The sequence below is a fragment of the Hylobates moloch genome, unplaced genomic scaffold (assembly GCF_009828535.3).
Source record: "Hylobates moloch isolate HMO894 unplaced genomic scaffold, HMol_V3 SCAFFOLD_24, whole genome shotgun sequence".
In the NCBI taxonomy this organism is placed as follows: Eukaryota; Metazoa; Chordata; class Mammalia; order Primates; family Hylobatidae; genus Hylobates; species Hylobates moloch.
The window spans coordinates 35,767,335-35,775,769 of NW_026652299.1; the positions used below are offsets into that span (position 1 = coordinate 35,767,335).

An 8,435-nucleotide genomic window follows, 5' to 3' on the forward strand; every position below is an offset into this window, starting at 1 on the left:
AAAATTAGCTGGGCGTGGTGGCACATACCTGTAATCCCAGCTACTCAGGAGGCTGAGGCATGAGAATTGCTTGAACCTGGGAGGTAGAGGCGGCAATGAGCTGAAATCGCACCACTGCACTCCAGCTGGGGCGACAGAGCAAGACTCTGTCTGGGGGGGGGAAAAAGTCAAATGGAACCTTTACATCTAACTTCCGGTTTACAAGAAAGGCAGTAGGAGGAGGGAATATGCTGAATGACACCATGAAACAATCAGACAAACCCCAAAAGTGGGACATTCCAGAGGACAAATGACCCAGTTTCTTCAATAAGGCAATGGTGGGGGGAAAAAAGGGGTAGGAGACGAGGAAGGCCAGATAGTTCTAGATTAAAATAGATATAGACACAAAAGCAATAGCTGAATTTTGTTTGGACTCGATTTAGACTGAAACAACTGTCAACAGAGTTTGAAGATACCTGGGACACGACTGAATACTGGGTATCAGCTGGTATGAAACAATTATGTTTAATCCTGATAACAGTACTGTGATTATGTATAATTACATGAATTTGTAAAGACACAATAAAGTATATAAAGTTGAAAATGATACATCTATAATTTAAAATATTTCTACACAAAGAGCAAATACAACAGAATGCTAATAATCTTTACATCAAGATGTTGCATATAAGGTTGTGCACTGTATTGCCACATTTTCGATTTTGCATAATGCAAAACTAAAGAAAAAACACACCATCACCAATCTACCTGAAATGTTAGTGCCACTAAAATCTCGCTGCAACCACCAACTTTCCAGTCTAATTTGCTGTGGACTAAGAAACCCAAACCCAAGGCTGGATCTAGAGCGTACCACTTTTTTTTCTTTTTTTTTTTTTTTTGAGACGGAGTTTTCACTTTTGTTGCCCAGGCTGAAGTGCAATGGCACGATCTCAGCTCACCACAACCTCTGACTCCCGGGTTCAAGCGATTCTCCTGCCTCAGCCTCCTGAATAGCTGGGATTACAGGCATGTGCCACCACATCCAGCTAATTTTGTATTTTTAGTAGAGACAGGGTTTCTCCACGTTAGTCAGGTTGGTCTCGAACTTCCAACCTCAGGTGATCCGCCAGTCTTGGCCTCCCAAAGTGCTGGGATTATAGGCGTGAGCCACCGCACCAGGCCGAGCTTACCACTTTTTTAGTTTCCCATTTGAAATGACTCAACTGTCAGAATTCTTATGGGTGGTTTGACACCTGCATTAGAATAGACAAATGTCAGACTACCTTTAAAAAGATGACAGCAAAAATTCCTAACTCGAAAATAAAATCATAATCAGAAGAAAAGTCTATCTTTAAAATGAAAGACCTGGCCGGGTGCAGTGGCTCATGCCTGTAATCCCAGCACTTTGGGAGGCCGGGGCAGGTGGATCACGAGGTCATGAGATCGAGATCATCCTGGCTAACACGGTGAAACCCATCTCTACTAAAAAAAAATACAAAAAAAAATCAGCCAGGCGTGGTGGTGGGCACCTGTAGTCACAGCTACTTGGGGAGGCTGAGGCAGAAGAATGGCGTGAACCCGGAAGGTGGAGCTTGCAGTGAGCTGAGATGGTGCCACTGCACTCCAGTCTGGGCAACAGAGTGAGACTCCATCTCAAAAAACAAAACAAAACAAAACAAAACAAACAAAAAAAAACAAAGACCTGGCTGGGCATGGTGGCTCACGCCTGTAATCCCAGCACTTGGGGAGGCCAAGGTCGGCAGATCAGGAATTCAGACCAGCCTGGCCAACATGGTGAAACCCCGTCTCTACTAAAAATACAAAAATTAGCCAGTGGTGGTGGTGCGCACCTGTAGTCCCAACTACTTGGGAGGCTGAGGCAGGAGAATCACTTGAATCCAGGAGGCAGAGGTTTCAATGAGCCAAGATCATGCCACTGCACTCCAGCCTGGGCGACACTGATGCTCCATCTCAAAAAAAGAGGCCAGGTGTGGTGGCTCACGCCTGTAATCCCAGCACTTTCGGAGGCCGACAAGGGCAGATCACAAGGTCAGGAGATCGAGACCATAGTGAAACCCCGTCTCTACTAAAAATACAAAAAAAAAAAAAAAATTAGCCGGGCACGGTGGCGGGCGCCTGTACCCAGCTACTCGGGAGGCTGAGGCCGGAGAATGGAGTGAACCCGGGAGGCAGAGCTCGCAATGAGCCCAGACCGTGCCACTGCACTCCAGCCTGGGTGACAGAGCGAGACTCTGTCTCAAAACAAAAAAAGAAAGACCTATCACTATACTATTTTTTCCTAGTTTGGAAACATACCATCTCTAAACAAAGTTCCACACAGAGCACTAAGTATGAAATACTATAATACGAGGCCTTTAAAATTTCATATCAACAAACCTAATTTCAAGAGGTTTAGATTCACTCTCAGAAACACCAATATACAAGATACAATACTCAGAAAAATCAACATTGGAAATTCTCCGTAATGTCTGGCAACATCAACAAGAGCTTGTAGACGTGGTGGCAAGTGCCTGTAACACCAGTGCTTTGGGAGGCTGAGGCAGGAGGACTGCTTGAGCCCAGAAGTTTGAGATCAGCCTGAATGATACAGTGAGACTCCCATCTCTACAAAATTAACATACATACATATATATATACACACACATAGATGTAAATAATATATACCTATTTTTTGTTTGAGATGGAGTCTCGCTTTGTCATCCAGGCTGGGCGACTGGAGGGCAGTGGCACAATCTAGGCTCGCTGCAAGCTCCACCTCCCAGGTTCACACCATTCTCCTGCCTCAGCCTCCCCAGTGGCTGGGACTACAGTTGCCTGCCACCATGCCCGGCTAGTATTTTTGTATTTTTAGTAGAGATGGGGTTTCACCATGTTAGCCAGGATGGTCTTGATCACCTAACCTTGTGATATGCCGGCCTCGGCCTCCCAAAGTGCAGGGATTACAGGTGTGAGCCACCACACCTGGGCAGAAATATATTTTTAAAAAAGAGGCTGGACACGGTGGCTCACACCTGTAATCCCAGCACTTTGGGAGACTAACATGGGTGGATCACTTGAGGTCAAGAGTTCGAGACCAGCCTGGCCAACACAGTGAGATGAGACCCCATCTCTACTAAAAACACAAACATTACCTGGGCAGGGTAGCATGCGCCTGTAATCTCAGCTACAAGGGAGGCTGAGGCAGGAGAATCACTTGAACCCGGGAGGAGGAGGCTGCAGTGAGCTGAGATCACTCCACTGCACTCCAGCCTGGGCGACAGAGCAAAACTGTCTCAAATAAATAAACAAAATAAAATAAATAAATAAACAAATAAATAAATAAAGCATATAGGCCGGGCACGGTGGTGGCTCCAGCACTTTGGGATGCCGACGTGGGTGGACCACCTGAGGTCAGGAGTTCAAGACCAGACCGGGCAACATGGTAAAACCTCATCTCTACTAAAAATACAAAAATTAGCTGGGCGCAGTGGTGCGTGCCTGTAATCCCAGCTACTCGGTAGGCTGAGACAGGAAAATCCTTTGAGCCCAGGAGGCGGAGGTTGCAGTGAGCCGAGATCGCGCCATTGCACTCCAGCCTGGGCAACAGAGCGACACTCCGTCTCACAAAAAAAAAAGAAAAGAAGTTCTCTCCCCCAAACTTTACCTTCATTACCAAGGTTTGGGTTTGCATTTTACTGGGAGGAATTCATGTATTTCTGCACAGTACAATCAGACAGACTTAACAGACTGGACACAAGGCATGAAAAAACTATTACTCTACTATGCTGGTGTACTGTTCTTTTAAAATTGTGCTCGGCCGGGCACGGTGGCTCACGCCTGTAATCCCAGCACTTTGGGAGGCCGAGGCGGGCAGATCACGAGGTCAGGAGACTGAGACCATCCTGGCTAACACAGTGAAATCCCGTCTCTACTAAAAAAAAAAAAAAATACAAAAAAATTAGCCGGGCGTGGTGGCGGGCGCCTGCAGTCCCAGCTACTTGGGAGGCTGAGGCAAAAGACTGGCATGAATCCGGGAGGCGGAGCTTGCAGTGAGCCGAGATGGCGCCACTGCACTCCAGTCTGGGCAACAGAGGGAGACTCCGTCTCAAAAAAAAAAAAAAAAAAAAAATGCTCAATTGATCCAGGAAAAGAAACTGTCTAAATAAGACAACTTTGGTATAATTTCCCTTTAAACTACGGAACCTATTTAAAAAAATTTTAAAACGCACTGTAGATTTTTTTCAATTCGAATCCTCTACTTCTATGGCATTACACTGCTCTTATTTTCTAACAAACATATTAAGATCTGATAAGAAGACCTGAGCTGCTTCCTTCCTCCTTATAGGTTGCAGGCACTTAACTCATACACACAGCCTAATTCTTCCACTATTCCTAAGTGCAGGAGTCAGGAAGAAGAGAACTACCTGCTTGGGCATTTCCAGTGACTTCTGCACAGGGAACAACCCAGGAGAACCCAAACAAAGCAGGCTGCAACTCTTAAAGTCTACAGGCCGCCTTCTATGAGACCTTAACTTTCATTTAGTCAAAATCACAACTAATTTTAACTCATTTTAAAGCTTCCTGGTATGCTGAAACATTCCAAAATGTTACATGAGTAACATATGCCAATACTCCACCAAAGTAAGCCTGCTTTGTAAAGACAAAGAGAAGCAAGATCTTCACAATTCTGCAACACTAGCTTCAAAATTAGCCTTACACTGCTCAAATCTTGGCTGTCAAAGCAAAAATAACCCACTCCTTCTTTATCTACAAGAGCTTAAAAATGTGTCCGTTTTTGCCAAAACCAAAAAGTTTTATTTAATCTAGAATCTTTCATCCATAGTATTTGAGAAAAGTGATCTCAAATTACACAAGGATGACCTGAAAGTTTAAGGAGTGGAAACTATATAAACCTTTTTATTTGTAAAGCTTCCTCGCATGCGAAAACACTGAAAAATATTCTTGTTTGACTTTAATGATTAAACATTAACTCAAACAGCCCATGAGATGCACACTTCATGTTCACATACACTATAAAACAGAAATACCCTTATTTGTGGACGTCGTAAAGGCGCACTGCACTCTTTTTTCAAAGTTAACCCAGGCTGGGCCAAGAAACGTCCCTTCTGAAGGAAATCTTAAAAGCCTGTAATTTAAATCGTGCCTTTTCAAGCTAGAAGCAGAACGCTCAGATTCCGCCAAGCAAAAAAAAAAAAAAAAAAAATCTTTACTTCGTGGGTAGACGAAGTGAGTAGTTACATATTGGAAACGACTATTGTCACAAAGGTCTGCCCCCGGGTTTCACGCTCGCATTCCTGACGGCTGTGACCCCGACCTTTAGGAGAACGCCCCGCGCCGCGAAGCCACCTCGGCCACCCAGGCGGCAGGCCCGCGCCGCCCGGACCGCACCTGCCCGCGTACGTGTCCGGCCGAGCTCCACCCCCAGCCCCCACCCGGCCTTGCCCGCGGCACAAAGCGCAGCCCAGGCCAGTCCAGACGCTCAGCGACCCAGAGCCGCGGGCCGACCTTGGCGCCGCCCCGAGCCGGCCGCACAAAGCGCCGCACTTCCGGCCTGGACGCGCAGTCGCCCGCTGCCCGCCCCCACTCACCGCGCCGCGGCGGCGACCTGGGCCTCAGTGACCAGCGCACGCCGGCCCGCGGCGGGCTTGGCCGTGGGGCGAAACAAGGGGGGCGCGCCGAGGAGACCTGCTACGATAAGAGGCTGACCCTCCGAGCCCCGCGTCTCCGCCGCCTCCCGGACGCCGCGCTCCCGCTCGCTCGGCTCCGCTCCGCTTGGCCCGGCCCGCCTCTCCGCAGCCCGCGCTCCCCGCCGACGCTGCGCAGCCACCGGAGCCGCCGACCTCACTTCCGCCCGAGCGCGCCGCGCCGGGGGCGCGCCGGGCACGTGACTGCGCAGCGTGCTCGCTCCCGCCGGCGCCCTCGAGACGCCCGGATGGACGAGCGCGAGCGCGGGCGCGCGCGGAGCGGGCTGGTCCCAGTTGGCGAAAGGGACGAGTATAGCTGTGGTTTTTTTTTTATTAACTCTCTGTGAAAAAAGTATTTAATTTATATTTTGAGATAGTCCTGCGCCGCAGAAACCTTTGTGTGTGCCCAGACGCCAGGGCGCGGGCCCCTCAGGCCGCACCGGGGAGTCGAGCACACCCCGGGTGGCCGCCACCCCGGGGTCGGAGCGGGGCAGAGCTCAGTTCACAGAGCCTTTGCCAGTGCGGAGGCTGCGGGCGCCCGCTCAGGAGTGCAGATTTTAGAGAATGCAAGTCAGCGTTTCAAGTGTAGAAGTGCGGGATCATTTCTATAGACAGAGTTCAGGGAAGTGTACTAGAATGTTAGGGGTTTTTTTTTGTTTTTTTTTTTTTTGAGACTGAGTTTCGCTCTTGTCACCCAGGCTGGAGTGCAATGGCGCGATCTTGGCTCACTGCAACCTCCGCCTCCCGGGTTCAAGCGATTCTCCTACCTCAGCCTCCTGAGTAACTGAGATTCCAGGCGCCCGCCACCACATCTGGCTAATTTTTGTGTTATTAGTAGAGACGGGGTTTCACCATGTTGGTCAGGCTAGTCTCGAACTCCTGACCTCAGGTGATCCACCCACGTCGGCCTCCCAAAGTGCTGGGATTACAAGTGTGAGCCACCGCGCCCGGCCAAATGTTAGTATTTGTATGTAAGGCTTAGTGTATAGTTACAATGATTTGGTTAGTTCAGGGGGTCTCTCCGGGGGAGGTATGTTTATTATTTCGTATTAAAGAGGTGCGTGTCTTGGTGTTTGTGTTTGGGGTGTCGTCTGGTCTGAGCTAGGTACAGGACGACAAAGGAGGGAGTTACTGCAATAAAGATTAGTGATGGAAGGGAGGAGGCCTGGCTCTGGCCTTTTTTCAGTCGTTTATAAAATAAAAACAGCCAGGCGCGGTGGCTCACGCCTGTAATCCTGGCACTATAGGAGGCCGAGGCGGGCAGATCACGAGGTCAGGAGTTCAAGACCAGCCTGGCCAACATAGTGAAGCCGCGTCTCTACTAAAAATACAAAAATTAGCTGCGCGTGGTGGCGCACATCTGTAATCTCAGCTGCTCGGGAGGCTGAGGCAGGAGAATCTCTTGAACCCGGGAGGCAGAGGTTGCAGTGAGCCAAGATTGGGCCACTGCACTCCAGCCTGGGCAACAGAGCAAGACTCTGTCTCAAAAAAAAAAAAAAAAAAAGATATAAATATGATAAAAGGACAAGAAGGAAACATGGGGAAATTCCTTTTTAGTATTGGAGTAAAGAAGGCTTTTCTACGTATTACTCGAAATCCAGAAGTCATGACTATGAAAAGCTTGGTCGGCAAAAAGCACCATAAGCAAAGTCAAAAGATAAATGATTAACAAGGAAGAAATAGTCCCAACACATGTAATAGACAAAGCTAATCTCTTTAATATTCCAAAATCTTCCAGAAGTCAACAATAAAAAGCCCTACCACCCAATAGAAAAATGAGAGTTCACAGCAAAAGACTAAGCCTGGCTGTTAGTCATATGAAAAATATCCAATCTCACTTCTATAAAGAAAAATGCAAGTTAAAACTCTTTGAGATAGCAGTTTTCATTGTGATTGGCAAACATCCAAAAAATTGACAATGCTACCGGTAAGGCTGCCAGGAAGCTGGCACTCTCAGACATTGCTGGATGGGAAAGGGGATCATCTGATGATGTGTGTCAAAATAAATGCACAAAAAATGTTTCATTCAACAACTACACTTCTGGGAGTTTGCCTACAGAGATACTCATAGATGTGTGAAATAAAATGAGTTCACGCCTATTAATTGCAGCATTGTGCATAGTAGCAAAATACTGGAAACAAACCCTAGTGTCCACACCTACGGAAATGACTGAGTAAACTCTGGTTCATCATGCAGTGAAATAGCCTATAACTTGAAAAAGAAATGGGGAAACTTTGTATGTACTGAAATGAAAATATCTCCAAGGTGGACTATTCAATGAAAAAAAACCAAGGTATGGAACTGTGTGTAAGAATATTATGTAAAGCCGGGAGCGGTGGCTCACGCCTGTAATCCCAGTACTTTGGGAGGCCGAGGCGGGTGGATCACCTGAGGTCAGGAGTTCGAGACCAGCCTCAACATGGGAAAACCCCGTCTCTACTAAAAATACAAAATTAGCCAGGCGTGGTGGTGCATGCCTGTAATCCCAACTACTTGGGAGGCTGAGGCAGGAGAACTGCTTGAACCCGGGAGGCGGAGGTTGCAGTGAGCTGAGATCGCGCCATTGCACTCCAGCCTGGGCAACAAGAGCGAAACTCCGTCTCAAAAAATAAAAAAAAAATAAAAAAAAAAAAAGAATGTTATGTAAAAAGGTAGAAATGAAAAAATACATATATCTATATTTACTTACATTTACAGAATATTGTCATATTTACAGAAATACCAAAAAATCGCCAAAAATCTTACAGCAA

At 47.4% G+C, this 8,435-nt stretch overlaps 1 protein-coding gene across 2 annotated transcripts in view; it reads right to left on the reverse strand.

Annotated features, from left to right (window-relative positions):
• Nucleotides 1–5,855, reverse strand: part of FAM168B (family with sequence similarity 168 member B) — a 44,627-nt gene extending 38,772 nt beyond the window's left edge. Inside the window, exon 1 of one of the 2 annotated variants that reach the window (XM_032145996.2) lies at nucleotides 5,707–5,855. The gene's annotated coding sequence lies outside the window, so the exon portion shown is untranslated. Of the gene's footprint in view, nucleotides 1–5,588 lie in introns of both variants that reach the window. The other variant, XM_032145995.2, reaches the window with a different exon arrangement.
• Between the last annotated feature and the right edge of the window lie 2,580 nt (nucleotides 5,856–8,435).